A 17,491-nucleotide genomic window follows, 5' to 3' on the forward strand; every position below is an offset into this window, starting at 1 on the left:
TCATTCTTTAAGTCCCCCTTGTTCACATCTGGCAGCTGTCAATTTGCCCCCAACACTTTTCGTTTCACTTTTTCCCCATTATGTAGATGGGGGCAAAATTGGTAAATTGGAACGAGCGGGTTTCAAATTTCGCCTCACAACATAGCACAATCACAATCTGATTAATAAGCAGCCAAACTACAAGAACAACAAATGTACCACACAGGAAATACGGCAGCTGTCAGTCACATGACCTGTCTATATGTGTATGTGTGAGCTAATATATACTGTCAGGGGGAGGGCTTTCTGTTGCCTGGAGATTTATCAGGCTGCCAATAGCAACCAATCACAGTTAGCTTCTATTTTGCTACAGTTAATTAATCTGAGCTCTGATTGGTTAATATAGGCAACAATTTAATAATTACATTTCTATCTATTTGTTTTGTGTTTTTTGTGTGCAGAATACATTTTTATTAATACATTCTATTTTGTTAACAGCAGATATTAACCCGGGCGAAGCTAGGGAAAGAGACAGACCGAGACAGGGAAAGAGGCAGACACAGACAGGGTAAGAAACAGACATAGAAAGGATAAGAGGCAGACACAAAGAGACAGACACAGACAAAGAGACAGACTGACAGGGAAAGAGAAAGAGGGAAAGAGAGACAGGTTAAGAGACAGACACAGGCAGGTAAAGAGACAAACACAGACAAAGACAGAGACAGACACAGGGAAACAGACAGACAGGGAAGAGACAGACAGGGTAAGAGACAGACACAGGGAAAGAGACAGAGGGAAAGAGACAGACAAGGAAAGAGACTGGGAAAGAGACAGACAGGGAAAGTGACAGAGATAGACAGACCGGGAAAGAGATAGATAGTCAGACAGTGAAAGAGATTGAGACAGACGGAGAAAGAGACAGTCAGAGACAGACAGGGAAAAGGACAGACAAAGAAATAGAGAGAGAGAAAGAGATATATACAGAGGGGGAGACAGACAGAGTTACTATCCCGGGCGTTAATACATTCTTTTTATATATTCTATCCCGGGAATGTTAATACATTCTATTTTGTTAACAACAGTTATTAACCCGGGCGAAGCCGGGTAGTACAGCTAGTTCCATTTAAAGGTGTGGCTGCGCATTCTTCTGAAGTTCTGGCTGCACTGTGGTTCCCAGCTCCATTCGCTTTAATGGAGGCAGGTTTTTTTGGCGAATAACTGTAAAGCGCAGTATTAATATTTCCCCTCGAAACATAGCCTATGACGCTCTCGGGGTCCAGGAGTGTGAGTGTGCAAAAGTTTGTCGCTGTAGCTGCGACGGTGCAGATGCCGATCTTGGACACACACACACACACACACACACACACACACACACACACACACAGCTTTATATATTAGATTGGATCCTTCAATATAATAATAAGTTTTATTTTTATAGCGCCAACATATTCCGCAGCGCTTTACAATTAAGAGGGGACATGTACAGACAAAATGAGACAATACAAAATAACAAAATTAAGATACCAGGAGGAGTGAGGGCCCTGCTCGTAAGCTACAGTCTATGAGGAAATAGGGGAGGCACAAAAGGTGTAGTGTATACGTCCACAAACTACAATATAACCCGTGCAGTGCCTATACACCATCCATAGTGCTGTATACTTCCATATACTGCTGCAAACTGTCATATTGTTATGTTTATTATCTATAAAAAAATTGAATATCTCCTTATAGTGCTGTATTCTCCTTCCACATATCACTTTATATAGAGCCGCTTATACTTTCTCCATAGTGGTGTAAATCCCCCAGCCTTAAAGGGGTTATCCGGCTTCTTTGACATTTTTTTTTTTATTTCCCTATTGGGCTACATTGGGGCAGGTAAGTAGCTAGAGACCACTTACCTGCCCTGCTGTCAGCCCCTCTCCCCCGGCTCAGAGCGGTCATGTGACCGCTCCTGCCGCGATTTTGCTGCTTCCGGTCTTTGCACGTCTACATGGGCAGGGCCATGTTGACATGCAAATGTGGAGCAGCATGTCACCTCCCTGCTGGGCGACTACAGTGCGAGGAGTCCCCGCCCCCTTCCCTGCACCCTCCCACACATTCCCCCGCACCTCCAGTAACCTCATACATTACATACATTTGAAAGTGCTGATGAGAAGCAGCGCAGCGCAGCTTCTCATCACTGTCCCTCCCGCTATCTGTGCTCTCTTCAACACAGCGGTGACGTCAGAGCACAGACAGCGCGCGAACGTGCAGGAGCGGCGGGGACCGAGGACAGGTGAGTATGTACTCCACATGTGTTCCCTATGGGGATGGGGATGGGGGGGTTGCAGAGCCATATGTGTGCGTGTGCAGAGCCATGTGTGTGCGTTTACGGTGCAGAGCCATATGTGTGCGTGTGCGGTACAGAGCCATATGTGTGCGTGTGCAGAGCCATGTGTGTGCGTGTACGGTGCAGAGCCATGTGTGTGCGTGTGCAGAGCCATATGTGTGCGTGTGCGGTACAGAGCCATATGTGTGCGTGTGCAGAGCCATGTGTGTGCGTGTACGGTGCAGAGCCATGTGTGTGCGTGTGCAGAGCCATATGTGTGCGTGTGCGGTACAGAGCCATATGTGTACGGTGCAGAGCCATGTGTGTGCGTGTACGGTGCAGAGCCATATGTGTGCGTGTGCAGAGCCATATGTGTGCGTGTGCGGTACAGAGCCATATGTGTGCGTGTGCAGAGCCATGTGTGTGCGTGTGCAGAGCCATATGTGTGCGTGTGCGGTACAGAGCCATATGTGTACGGTGCAGAGCCATGTGTGTGCGTGTACGGTGCAGAGCCATATGTGTGCGTGTGCAGAGCCATATGTGTGCGTGTGCAGAGCCATGTGTGTGCGTTTACGGTACAGAGCCATGTGTGTGCGTGTGCAGAGCCATATGTGTGCGTGTGCGGTACAGAGCCATATGTGTGCGTGTGTAGAGCCATGTGTGTGCGTGTACGGTGCAGAGCCATGTGTGTGCGTGTACGGTGCACAGCCCGATGTGGGGCTGTTATTTGCAATGCTGTAGTGATACCAGGTCAGGTGCTGGGGAAGAATATACTGACAGGGAATGTGTGTGCAGGGGGTGGGCAGGGGGCGAGGCTGGACACTGGGGTGGGGCTGGACACTGGGGTGGGGCTGGACACTGAGGCTGGGCGGTGCCAGCTGTGACTGGGAGGTTTTGCACAGGAAGTGGTCAGTTTGCTGGATCTGAATGTAAACAAGAAGCTGCAGAGACTAAAGGGATAATTCAAGAGGAACAAAACTTAGAAAACAAAAAATAACAATGTAGGTGTGATTTATATGACAATACAGCACAGATAAACTCAAAAATTTTTGTTAAGCTAATGTCGGACAACTCCTTTAAATTTATGTTCTAATGGCAACTGGATTCATCACGGGCACTAAGGGGTTAACGCTGAGCGCCTGTGGACAGCATTATGTGGGCGGAGGCAGAATTGTACTGCGCGCTGATTGGCTGAGCACTGAATTTGAAATCCCCGCACAATGGCTGAGTTTCCCGCTCTCTGTCCTCTGCGCCCCGCGGTGTCAGGGGGGGTCTGGGGCTGAGTGACTGTCTCTTCTGTAGGTTTATATTCAGCGCTATATGGAGGCTTATAATGGGGTCTGTGCAGCATAAAGAGAACTGAGCAGCGACTCCGAATACAGCAAATGTGAACACGTCCAATCCCCGCAGAATCCACAGAAGAATCCAGCGCCTCTGGAAGAGCCAAGATGTCTGCAAACCCCGAGTGTATGAAGTGTGAGCGGCGCCGCTGCTGTATGGAGAGAGGAGGTCAGGGCAGCGCAGGAGGCGGCTTGTCGCGGCTGATGGGAGCTCAGGAATCCACAAGTGTCTCCATTATTATCCCGTATATTCCATACAGCAGTGACGCCGCTCACATCTCATGTGCTCAGTGTGTACAGAAACCTCAGCGCTCACAGAGGAGGCCGTGCTCTGTACAGCTCTATATAGAGGCGGCTGTGCTCCTGTGCGGTCTGTACAGCTCTATATAGAGGCGGCTGTGCTCTGTGTGGTCTGTACAGCGCTATATAGAGGCGGCTGTGCTCCTGTGTGGTCTGTACAGCTCTATATAGAGGCGGCTGTGCTCCTGTGTGGTCTGTACAGCTCTATATAGAGGCGGCCGTGCTCCTGTGTGCTCTGTACAGCGCTATATAGAGGCGGCTGTGCTCCTGTGTGGTCTGTACAGCTCTATATAGAGGCGGCCGTGCTTCTGTGTGCTCTGTACAGCGCTATATAGAGGCGGCTGTGCTCCTGTGTGCTCTGTACAGCTCTATATAGAGGCGGCTGTGCTCCTGTGTGGTCTGTACAGCTCTATATAGAGGCGGCTGTGCTCCTGTGTGGTCTGTACAGCGCTATATAGAGGCGGCCGTGCTCCTGTGTGGTCTGTACAGCGCTATATAGAGGCGGCTGTGCTCCTGTGTGGTCTGTACAGCGCTATATAGAGGCGGCTGTGCTTCTGTGTGGTCTGTGCAGCGCTATATAGAGGCGGCTGTGCTCCTATGTGCTCTGTACAGCTCTATATAGAGGCGGCTGTGCTCCTGTGTGGTCTGTACAGCTCTATATAGAGGCGGCTGTGCTTCTGTGTGGTCTGTACAGCGCTATATAGAGGCGGCCGTGCTCCTGTGTGGTCTGTACAGCGCTATATAGAGGCGGCTGTGCTCTGTGTTGTTTTGTACAGCGCTATATAGAGGCGGCTGTGCTCTGTGTGCTCTGTACAGCTCTATATAGAGGCGGCTGTGCTCTGTGTGGTCTGTACAGCGCTATATAGAGGCGGCTGTGCTCCTGTGTGCTCTGTACAGCGCTATATAGAGGCGGCTGTGGTCTGTACAGCGCTATATAGAGGCGGCTGTGCTCTGTGTGGTCTGTACAGCGCTATATAGAGGCGGCTGTGCTCTGTGTGGTCTGTACAGCGCTATATAGGGCACGATACATGGTATGATATGGCGGTATATAACACTGGAGTTACAGGGATGGGATTTCCTATCACACATTGTCTGCAGTGATTGTATATAGATCCAGTGTGAGCGGTGTGTCCGTGCACCACGCTGCGCATGGGCAGTGAGGTCATCGGGAGCGGCAGGTAGAGAAGCGGCATCTGCCCACATTATACCAAACTAATGCACGACGAGAATCACAGGTCCCAACTCCCCGGAGGTCACCACAGCGGCTGTTACTCAGCGCCTCCCATTGCAGAACATGAAGGGTGGGGGAGAGAATCGTGTATATAAGAGACCGGAGCAGAGAATCCGTATCAGATAATAACCCATTAGTACCACTTACACAGTGCCACCATTCCTCAATAAACTCGAGTGTTATAAAGACACAATAGATGAGCGGCGCCAGCTCCTGTGAGGACGGGGCCAGCTCCTGTGAGGACGGGGCCAGCTCCTGTGAGGACGGGGCCAGCTCCTGTGAGGACGAGGCCAGCTCCTGTGAGGACGGCGCCAGCTCCTGTGAGGACGGGGTGGTGGCTCTTAGAAGAGCCTTTGTGTTGTGGAGGATGCGGGGTCAGCGGCGTCACTTGCCCTTCTTGCTGCTCTCCGTCTTCTTGGGCAGCAGCACGGCCTGGATGTTGGGCAGGACGCCTCCCTGGGCGATGGTCACCCCACCCAGCAGCCTGTTCAGCTCCTCGTCATTGCGCACGGCCAGCTGCAGGTGCCGGGGGATGATGCGGGTCTTCTTGTTGTCCCGGGCGGCATTGCCGGCCAATTCCAAGATCTCAGCGGTCAGATACTCCAGCACAGCGGCCAGATAGACCGGAGCGCCGGCGCCCACCCTCTCGGCTACCTTGTTGCTGCAAAAATTAAAAAAAAAATAATAATTTTCACGGTTCAACGTTATCAACTTTCAGTGGAGCCCCTGGGGGTACAAGGGGCTCACTAAACATCTAGATAAATTCCTTGAGGGGTCTAGTTTCCAAAATGGGGTCACTTGTGGGGGAGCTCCACTGTTTAGGCACCTCAGGGGGTCTCCAAACGTGACATGGTATCCGCTAATGATTCAAACAAATTTTGCTGCCAAATGGTGCTCCTTCTGTTCTGAACCCCGCCATGCGCCCAAACAATTACTTTCCACCACATATGAGGTATTGTCGTACTCAGGAAAAAATGCACTATATATTTCATGGTGTATTTTTTCCTGATACCCTTGTGGAAAAAAAGCTACTTAGTTGAAGCAACAGTTTTGTGGTAAAAAAAAAAAAAAAATTCACAGCTCAACTTTATAAACGTTTGTGAAGCCCCCAGGTGTTCAAAGTGCTCACCAAACATCTATAAAAATTATTCGAGGGCTCTAGTTTCCAAAATGGGGTCACTTGTGGGGGAGCTCCATTGTTTAGGCACCTCAGGGGGTCTTCAAACCTGACATGGCGTCCACTAATGAGTGCAGCTAATTTTGTGTTCAAAAATTCAAATGGCGCTCCTTCCCTTTCGAGCTCTGCTGTGTGCCCAAACATTTGATTTCCACCACATATGAGGTATCTGCGTACTCAGGAGAAAATGGACAATACATATTATGTTGCATTTTTTCTCGATACCCTTGTGAAAAAAAAAGCTACCTAGTTGAAACAACAGTTTTGTGGTAAATTTTTTTTTTTTCTTTTCACGGCTCAACGTTATAAACTTCTGTGAAGCCCCCAGGTGTTCAAAGTGCTCACTAAACATCTAGTAAAATTATTTGAGGGCTCTAGTTTCCAAAATGGGGTCACTTGTGGGGGAGCTCCATTGTTTAGGCACCTCAGGGGGTCTTCAAACCCGACATGGCGTCCGCTAATGAGTGCAGCTAATTTTGCGTTCAAAAATTCAAATGGCGCTCCTTGCCTTCCGAGCTCTGCCGTGCGCCCAAACAATTGGTTTTTACCCCATATGGGGTATCGGCGTACTCAGGAGAAAATGCACAATAAATTTTAGGGTGCACTTTCTCTTTTCTCCCTTGTAAAAATGAAAATTTTATGGCTAAAATAACATTTTTGTGTTAAAAAGTAAAATTTTCATTTTTTGTTTCCACATTGCTTTGGTTCCTGTGAAGCACCTAAAGGGTTAATAAACTTCTTGGATGAGGTTTTGAGCAGTGTGAGGGGTGCAGTTTTTAGAATGGGGTCACTTTTGGGTATTTTCTGTCACCTAGGCCTCTCAAAGTCACTTCAAATGTGATGTGGTCCCTAAAAAAATTATTTTGTAAATTTTGTTGGAAAAATTAGAAATTGCTGATGAACTTTGACCCCTTCTAACTTCCTAACGAAAAAAAAAAATATTTCGATAATTGCGCTGATCTAAAGTAGACAAGTGGGAAATATTATTTCGTAACTATTTTGTGTGACATATCTCTCAGATTTATGGGCATAAATTTTCAAAGTTTGAAAATTGCGAAATTTTCGCACAATTTCCTAAATTTTCACAAATAAACGCAAAAAATATCGGCCAAAATTTACCACTGACATGAAGTACAATATGTCACGAAAAAACAGTCTCAGAATCGCCAGGATCCGTTGAAGCGTTCTAGAGTTATAACCTGTCAAAGTGACACTGGTCAGAATTGCAAAAAATGGCCCGGTCATTAGGGTGTTTTAGTGGCCGGGGGTGAAGGGGTTAAAACAGTTGTTAGATGCCACTTAATGCTGGAAAAATGAAAACCATATTGCCAAAATCCCTGCGGAGCCCTGAATCCAGCGCACCGTTTGGCTTTTCTAGGACATAGCAGGTATCACGACAAATGGGTGTTGGCCATGAAAATCATGCTAGATATTTTGTGTTTGGTATCTATGTGAATGTTAAATCGAGATATACAATATGACGCTAATATCTTTTACCTGTGTGGCCCAGGGGCAAAGATTTGTAAAAAACTAGAATTAGCTCATTTCTCTGACCCCTTGGCACAGCCCACAAGGTATCATAAAATGAGGTCACAGGTGGGAGGGTGAGCTGAGGTCATAAAAGTCCGAAACTTATTCTTAGAGGTTGTCAGTTGAGGAAGGTGCAGCTAGGCTGTGGTGCAGCCCGCTTGGTTCTTATTCTAGGGACCTGTCCCCCCCTGAATTCGGATGTCACATCCATGGCATATCTGGTCAGGGAAGCAGCAAGACTTCCCTTATCTCTGCACATGGTGAGACCGAGGATCCTGCCTCCATGTCCCAGAGGCAGGAAGTGAGCATGTGCCCCACGTGACGTCTTCTGATTCGCTCACTGATATCACACGGCCAGATGACGAGGGAGGTGATGAGGTAAATCCTGAATGGCCGGGCTGGGACGTCGTGGAACCTGATTGGGTCAAGTCCGTCATCTTCACCTCACGCCCGCCCTAGGGTGGAGCTGTACCTCCTTAAAAGCTCCTCCTGCCAACATGGCGGCGTGCGACTGTCCTCTATTGTTGTATGACTGGCAGCGTGCTGCCACGCCGCTGTGCAGTCATTTGTTTTCCTCTTGTGGGCTTTGCCCTTGCTGCCCCAGCAGTACCCGGTTTGCAGGTCGTGCCTCTGCCTTGCTGCTCCGGCAGTATCTCGATTAGCAGGCTGTGTTCCTGCTCCAGGTGAGCTCCTGAAGTCTCTGTCGGACTCACCTGGTTCTTGAAAGCACATGTGCGTGGGCACCTCTGTGCTACCCTCGTGCCACATTCCCGTGACTTCTGCTGGCACACGTGCGTGGGCACCTCTGTGCTTCCCCGTGCAACAGGTACACCGAGCTGGAAGCCCCGTGCCATACAACCCTCACAGGTTAGGGCGGGCCGGTGTACATAGATCGTCTGTGATGTAACAGACGATCGCTAGCAGCAACCCGCTCACTCTTCACCAGCCATAGCAGCGGTCCCCTACACCGCGCAGTGTACCTTAACCGGCGGAAGCTGTCCTTATACCATATAGGCACGCTTCCCTGCGTCCCCCTCGTAACATATATACATTATATTCGCTATGCAAATGACCTGCCTTAATTTGTTTCTCAGCCCTGCATCTCAATTACCTTAGCATCTTCAAAGTCAACTACCAGAAATCAGAGGGCCTCAATATCACCCTACCCCACCTAGAGGTGGCCAATATTAAGGAACATTTCCCCTTTACAAGGCAGAATTCTACTGTTACGTACCATGGGGTCTCAGTCTCGACTGACCTTTCTAAACTATACCAACTTAACTATATTTCCCTCCTCCAACCAGCTGTGTGTTCATTTGTTAGGATGGCATTAGGTAATTTCTGCTAGCCTGATGGTTACCTCTTGGATCATGTTCTGGGAGACCTATTACAGTCACTCCCTGCCTTTTTAAAATGGAGGAATCTGTCTTCCTATGCTAACTATAGCTTCAGCTCTACCAGTCTGTGTGCTATTGTATCACAGTCCTGCTGGTGATTGTTTTGCTTTGTGAAGGGTTGTCATTATTTTTGCTTTAATTATTGTATTTTCTGTAACTGTTACTTATGACTGTTTGTATATGAACCTCTGAATTGTAAAGTGCTGAGGAATATGTTGACACTATAGAAATAAAGATTATTATTGTTACTGCGTGGATTTGTGGAATTGTCTCGTTTCTTCCTTGCTCTTATTTTCATCCTTATCACTTGTTGTGTAATACCTCTGTGTGAGTGTGCTGTGTGATCGAGTTTTGGTTTCCCTGTTTGTCCTGTTTTGTTGATTCTATCACTCTGGTTCCGGAACTTCCCTGGAGTGAGGGAAAGGGGATAATAGATCAGGGCTGTACAGGAGCAGGGCAAGGAAGGCGACCCAGACATTGTCACCATGAGATGTGTTTTTGAGATCAGGAGTAGCTTTGGCCCCCTTAGCCTGTGCGCCAGTTTAGGATTTGCGGTCCCTAATTTGCATGACACCCCATGACACAGTTACCTCAATGTAAGTTATGCACTAGAACAGCCCCAATGCACGTTTCACATGGGCTTCCTCAGGGGATCGTCCTAAGTTGTGTGTCAAGTCAAAATAGCACAATCCACAGATATCTACTAAATGCCTCACAATCAGTGGTGCATGTCCAGTCCATGTAGCTTCCCAGGTGCGCGGCAAATCAGCATTCAGAGGTTATGATCCAAGTGGGGGAAATCCCCAGTGACGTCATAGGCTCAGTCTGGTCGCTAACAGAGCATCAGGGCCATACAATGAAAAGGAAGGCGTCAGGCCTGTGCAGCGCTGTCTTAGGAGGGTCAGTAGATCAATATTTTATAGAGGAAACCATTTTAACCCCCTTATCGACCGCGGACATTAATAGGATATCATATCGGTCATAGTATTATTATCCCCCGGCTGCTGCCGGGAGACGGGTGAGATTGGTGTACATCCCAACTGATTTATACAGCTGACATGTATGCCTGCTAGGCACAATTGGAATCGCTATTCGCTTATGCCTTTTAACCCCTTACATGACACTGTCAACATGTGACAGGGCCATTATAATAGCGATCACGCTATAACTTTACTCACAGGCCTCCACCGGAAGTCCCATGACATGGTCACGTGGATCCGGTGGTTGTCATGGTAGCACAAGGTCATGTGATGACTCTTGTGCTCACATGACTAAGGTGCTGTAAAAAAAGAGTCGAGTACTGGCTGTTACAAGAGATGATCACTTTTTCCTGTCTGAGCGGTGCTGCTCTGATCGGGAGAAATGAATGAGCGATCAGACTGCTGATTGTTATAGACCCCTAGGAGGACTAGTAAAATAAATAAAAAAGTTTTAAAAGACATTTTGAAAAAAACAAAAATACACCTAAAATTTCAACTCATCCCATTGAAAATTAAAGGGTTAAAAAAGAATATACACACATTTGGCTCCGCCCGATCTATCAAAATATAAAATCAACTAATCTGATTGGATTTTTTTTGCGGCTAAAAACGTAGCCTCTGCACCAAAATGGTGCGGTTACAAACGTAAGCTCGAGAAGAAAAAATTAAGCCGTCACTGACTCATAGATCCCGAAAAATGAGAACAATATGGGTCACGGAAAATGGCGTAAAACGTACGCCACTTTTTTCTAACAAATTTCTATTTTTTTTAACAACTTAGATAAAAGTAAACCTATTCATGTTTGGGGTCTACAAACTCGCACCGACCTGAGGCATCACAGCGACACATCAGTTTTACCATATAGTGAAGACTGTGAATAAAATGTCTCCAAAACTATATTGCCAATGCACTTTTTTTTGCAATTTTTCCGTATTTGGAACTGTTTGCCGATTTCCAGTACTGTGTATGGTAATACTCATAGTTTCATTTAAAAGTACAACTGGTCGTGCAAAAAACTAGCCCTGACATGACCATATTGACTAAAAAATAAAAACATACGTCTCTCGGTAAAAAAGTGGTGAAAAAAAATCACGGAAAGCTCAAAATCAGCCGATCGTGAAGGAGTTAAGAAGGTGAAAGAAAACATTATATCATCAGGAAAAGATGTCTGAACATAAATATATTTTTAACCCCTTAAGGACGAAGCCAGTTTTGTACTTAATGCCCGGGCCAGGACATCTGACAAGTGTCCCTTTATGAGGTCATAACTCTGGAACGCTTTAAAGAATCCCCGTGATTCTGACATTGTTTTTTCGTGACATATTGTACTTCATGATAGTTATAAATTTAGAACGATATTTTTTGCTTTTATTTGTGAAAAAATCGGAAATTTGATGAAAATTTTGCAATTTTCAAAATTTTAATTTTTATGCCCTTAACCCAGAGAGTTTTGTCACACAAAATATTTAATAAATAACATTTCCCACTTGTCTACTTTACATTAGCACCATTTCTGAAACAAAATGTTTTGGGGTTAGGAAGTTAGAAGGGTTCAAAGTTCATCAGCAATTTCCCATTTTTTCAACAAAATTCACAAAACCATTTTTTTAGGGACCACATCATATTTGAAGTGATTTTGAGAGGCCTAGATGAAAGAAAATACCCAAAAGTGACCCCATTATAAAACCTGCACCCCTCAAAGTACTCAAAACCACATTCAAGTAATTTATTAACCCTTCAGGTGCTTCACAGGAATAAAAGCAAAGTGGAATGAAAAAAAGCAAAAAATAAATTTTTACCTAAAATGTTGCTCTACCCCAAATTTATTCACTTTTAGAAGAAATAACACAACAAAATGGACCCCAAAACTTGTTACCCACTTTCTTATGAACGCGCCAATACCCCATATGTGGTCAGAAACCTTTATTTGGATAAATGGGAGGGCTCGGAACAGAAGGAGCAATATTTGAATTTTGGAAAGCAAATTTGGCTCCATGTTGCATTTACATGTCTGCTAAGGTACCTAAACAGCAGAAACCCCTCACAAGTGATGCCATTTTGGAAACTAGACCTCTCAAGGCTTCTATCTAGTGGTATAGTTAGAATTTTGGACACACAGGTACTTCACAGATTTTAATAACATTACATTATATTGAACATTTTCATTTTTTTCTCAAAAATGTTGCTTTAGCATCAATTTTTTCACTTTTTCAAGAGGTAATTCCAAAAATTTGTCCTCAATGTTTGTTACCCACTTTTTATGAGTGCGGTGATACCTCACATGTGGTCTGAAACCATTGTTTGGAGAAATGGGAGGGCTTGGAACGGAAGAAGCAATATTTGAATTTTGGAAAGGAAATTTGGCTGAAAAAGATTGCGGGCACCATGTCGCATTTGGAGGACCCCAAAGGTACGTAAACAGCAAAAAAAACCCACAAGTGACCCCATATTGGAAACTAGACCCCTCACGGAATTTATCTAGATGTTTGGTGAGTACCCTGAACCCCCAGGTGCTTTACAGAAGTTTAGAACGTTGAGCCATGAAAATAAAAAAATAAAATTTTACCACAACATTGTTAGTTCAATCAGGTAGCATTTTTTTGCACAAGGGTAACAGGAAAAAAATCACCATGAAATTTATTGTGCAATTTCTCCTGAGTTTGGTGATATCTTGTATGTGGTGGAAATCAACTGTTTGGGCACACGGCAGGGCTCGGAAGAGAAGGAGTGCCATTTGACTGCAAAATTGTCTGGAATCAATAGCGGACGCCATGTTGCATTAGGAGAGCCCCTGAGGTGCCTAAAAAAGAGGTCCCCCACAAGTGACCCCATTCTGGAAAATAGACCCCTTAACGAATCTATCTAGATGTTTGGTGAGTACCCTGAACCCCCAGGTGCTTCACAGAAGTTTATACTGTTGAGCTGTGAAAATAAATATATAATAATATATATTTTTACCACAAAATTGTTACTTCAACCAGATAGCTTTTCTTTAACAAGAGTAAAAGGAAAAAAATCTGCATAAAATTTATTGTGCAATTTCTCCTGAGTATGCTGATACCCTATGTGTGGTGGAAATCAACTGTTTGGGTGCACAGCAGGGCTCGGAAGGGAAAAAGTGCCATTTGACTGAACAATTGGCTGGAATCACTAGAGGACGCTATGTCGCATTTGGAAAGCCCCTAAGGTGCCTAAACAGTGGAGGTCCCTCACACTGACCCCATTCTGGAAAGAAGACACCTCAAGGCTTTTATCTAGGTGTATATTGAGCATTTTGAATCCACAAATACTTCACAGAATTTGATAAGCTTAGGTTGCCATATTGAAATTTTCATTTTTTTCACAAAAAATGTTGTTTTAGCATCCCATTTCTCACTTTTTCAAGAGGCAACAACAAAACATGGACCCCATAGTTGTTATCCAATTTCTTGTGAGCGCAGGGATATCCCAAATGTGGCCAAAAACCTCTGTTTGGATAAATGGGAGGGCTTGGAATGGAAGGAGCACCAATTGAATTTTGGAAAAGTTTAAATAAATTGCACGCAGCATGTCACATTAGCAGGGCCCCTTGCAGCATGTCACATTAGCAGGGCCCCTTGGGTACCTATACATCAGAATCCCCCCACAACTGACCCCATTTTAGACACTGGACCCCTCAAGGATTTTATTCAGGAGTATAGTAAGTGTCGCGGGCAGAGGGGGCCGCGCTCGCTACACTCGGGGTCCGGGGCTTTTCCTGCTGCCGCTGCTCGGTGGGTCGAGCGGTGGGCCGGACCCGGGGACTTGAGCAGCACTCCTTGCCCACGAGTGAAAAGGGGGTTGGTTTGTTTGTTTGGGGAAAGATAGTTTGTGACGCCACCCACGGGTCGTGGTGATTATGGGCACCACCGCTGCTGGTGACGGGGATCCCGGGAGCGATTGCGGGGAGCAGCTAGGATGTTGGTTCCCCCTCCGTGGGTAGGGGTTGGTGATCCCGGGGCCCGGTTGTGGTATGGGGAGGCAGGATGGTTGGGGATGCAGGAAAGCGGAGGCAGCGTGGCGCGGTGCCGGATGGCACTGTTGTACTCTCTCAGACACAGATTCACAGAGTCTCTGGTAAACCAAACGGCTGGATGGACGGGTCTTTGCTCTCCCCGGGCAGGTTGATGGTGGCTGTCTTTCCCTGCACCGCTGTGAAACTGACTGCGATGGTTTCCCAACGGAAGTCAGCTCCCCGACGTGTATGTACCGAAGGAGCCCGTTTTGCCCGCAGGCGCTGGCCCTTGGATCTCTAGCCTATGGCAGTGGCTTTCTATCCTCACGGTGTGGACGGTTGCCTTCTGTCGGGACTTGGGTGTTAGGGAACCCCTGGGGTTCCGGTCACTCTCGGATTTGACCTTTTTGGCGGCTCCTAGACTGGTTGGGGTCTGATGGCCCTGCCTTTGTGCTGGATACAGATCTGCTCCCCGGTTCGGTACCGGCGGGCTACCGCCCGTCCCCGGTCCTACGGTTCCACTGACCTGCACCCACTCCTGCCGACGGCCACCACCGTCTGCCGACCTTGCTGACAGTGCCTGGGCTCCAACCCAGACACCAGCAGTTTCTGTCCTCTCACTTTCAACTCCACTCTAAAACTAACTGCTTTTTCTGCCTCTAGGACTGTGAACACCTCGGTGGGTGGTGCCAACCGCCTGGCTCCACCCCACCTGGTGTTGACATCAGACCCTGGAGGAAGCAACAAGGATTTCTATTTGACTGTTATTAACTATCCAGGGGAGGGTGTGTGTGCGATGTTGTGCTTGTGACTACCTGGCTAGTCCAGGGCGTCACATAAGCATTTTGAATCCACAGGTACTTCACAAAAATGTTGCTGTAGCAACAATATTCTCACTGTTAGGCTATGCGCCCATGACCCAGCGACACGGCGTCTAGTACACAGTGTCAGCCTCCTGCAGAGATGTGAGTGTTGTCCACGGGAGAGCGCAGCTGCCCATGCCCACGATTTGGGTTCAGGCTGCTGTGGCCTTTAACTCTATTCTACCTGCAGAGAACACTCTAGTCTCCGCAGCATAAATTGACATGCTGAGGCTCAGAAAAATGTGCCACAGGTCGGTTTATGGTGCGGAGAAAAGAAGCACAGTGGGCATGGGATTTCTAAAAATTCTTCCACTGTGCTTCTACTGCACAACGGAGCGTTATGGACGCATGGAAAACACTCTGCGCCCAAAACGCTACAAACCCTGATTGTGGGCACACAGCCTAAAATGCTACAATGTATGAATGGATAGATGTCAAACATATATAACATCCCACCTCCTGCATATTCTAAGCTGGTGCCCTTTAGTGCCTTTCATGTGGCACTAAAGGGTGCATAGCCTTGTATTTTGCACAAAAAAAAAATAATTAAAATAAATGACGTGGGGTCCCCCCTATTTTTGATAGCAAGCTAGGTAAAGCAGACAGCTGTAGCCTGCAAACCACAGCTGAGAGCTTCATCTTGTCTGGTGATCAATTTGGAGGGCTCCCGAGGCTGTTTTTTTTAATTATAAATAAATAATTTAAAAAAAAAAAAAAACAAACGTAGGTCCCTCCAAATTAGGTCACCAGCCAAGGTGAAGCTGACAGCTGGGGTCTGGTATTCTCAAGGTGGGAAGAGACATGTGTTGTTAATGTTAGTTATGTTTTGGCTGCTGGGAGGCTCCCTCTGATGGCCAGGAATGGTTTGGACTTGGACGAGGTGTGTTATGCAGTAGGTGTTTCCTTTGCTATCTCTCTGCTTATTTAAGTCCTGGTCTGATTGCAGACTGTTGCCGGATGTCAGTTGTTCTTTGTATCTCCAGCCTGCTTAATCCTACTCTACACCATATCTTCCCCGGATAAGTGCGTGCTCTTTATTTATTGTCTGGTTCTTTTGTTTATCTGGGTTTGTCATTTGCTGTGGTTGGTTTTAGGTTATTTGCTTGCAGGGATTTTCCCCCTCAGTGGATTGTTGAGGAACTCCCTGCAGTTCTGTGTGGAGTATAGCTCCTTTGGGTCCATGAGTTTGTGGCTTGTTGACTTTGTTATGATTCTTGTTTTTTGTTCATTGGTATGACAAGGGCACCTGGTATAGGACAGAGTTCAGATCGTGCGATCTGAGGGCCTTTTTGTACTATCAGGAAGATGGTATTTTGCAGGGTTTTTCTCTGGCCACCATCAGTCCCTTTCCTGTCCTTTCCTATTTTAGTCAGCGGGGGCCTCACCTTTTGCTAATCCTGTCATCTACCTGTGTATTGTGTTTTTCCTATATCACCGCAGTCTTTGAATGTGGGGGGCTTGCTATTCTTGTCTATTTTCTGAGGCAGAGAGTTATTCATCTTTTCTACCTTTAGGATAGCTAGTTCTCCGGCTGGGTTCGCAGTGCACAGGATGTTAGTTCACCCCTCGGCTACTTCTAGTTGTGATGGTTAGTAAGGGGATGGCGGCCAGATTAGTTTCCAATGCTCTTGTCCCCTTTTGCCAATGATTTGTGGTGGTCTTTCATGGTTCCGGATCATAACAGACATGGTTATTGGACTCTTCCCAGCCTAATAGTAACAGGCCGCAGCCACCCCAGAAGCGGTGCATCCATTAGATGCGCCAATCCTGGCGCTTCGCCCCAACTCATCCCGTTGCCCTGGTGCGGTGGCAAACGGGGTAATATATGGGGTTGATGCCAGATGTGTAATGTCACCTGGCATCAAGCCGAGCAATTAGTTATGTCACGCCGTCTATTTGATACCAGACATAACTAATTGACAGTAATAAAAAAAAAAATTGACACTCCCTAAAGCATTCCCTCTTTCACCAATTTATTGAAAAAAAGAAAAAACAAAACGGGTCCCCTGTAATCCATTTTGGAAGTCCCGCGTCCATTCTGGACCTTCTAGAATATGGGGGGCACGTTCAGGGAACATGTCCCCCATTTTCTAGGAGGGCAGACCCTCCATTTGAGGAGAGTGAGTGCAATGACATTGCACCCACTCTCCCCGGGTCACAGCTGCAGACTGCAAGCAGCCAGCCAGCATTTCTGAAGGCAGGAAGCTGTCAGCTGCTCTGCACGTGTGACCGGCGTGCACTGTGAAGGAAGAGGGGGCCGCGGGGGATCAGAGCTGCGACAGGTACGGGGGTCACCGGGGGACAACGGGGGGGAATAGGGGGTGACCTGGCAGGGCCTTGGCACCAGTTTTCCGTCGCATGTGTGATGGCACATGCGACAGAAACCAGAGGAAAAGGGTAAATGCGGCCGGC

Source organism: Anomaloglossus baeobatrachus, chromosome 4 (assembly GCF_048569485.1).
Source record: "Anomaloglossus baeobatrachus isolate aAnoBae1 chromosome 4, aAnoBae1.hap1, whole genome shotgun sequence".
Lineage (NCBI taxonomy): Eukaryota > Metazoa > Chordata > Amphibia > Anura > Aromobatidae > Anomaloglossus > Anomaloglossus baeobatrachus.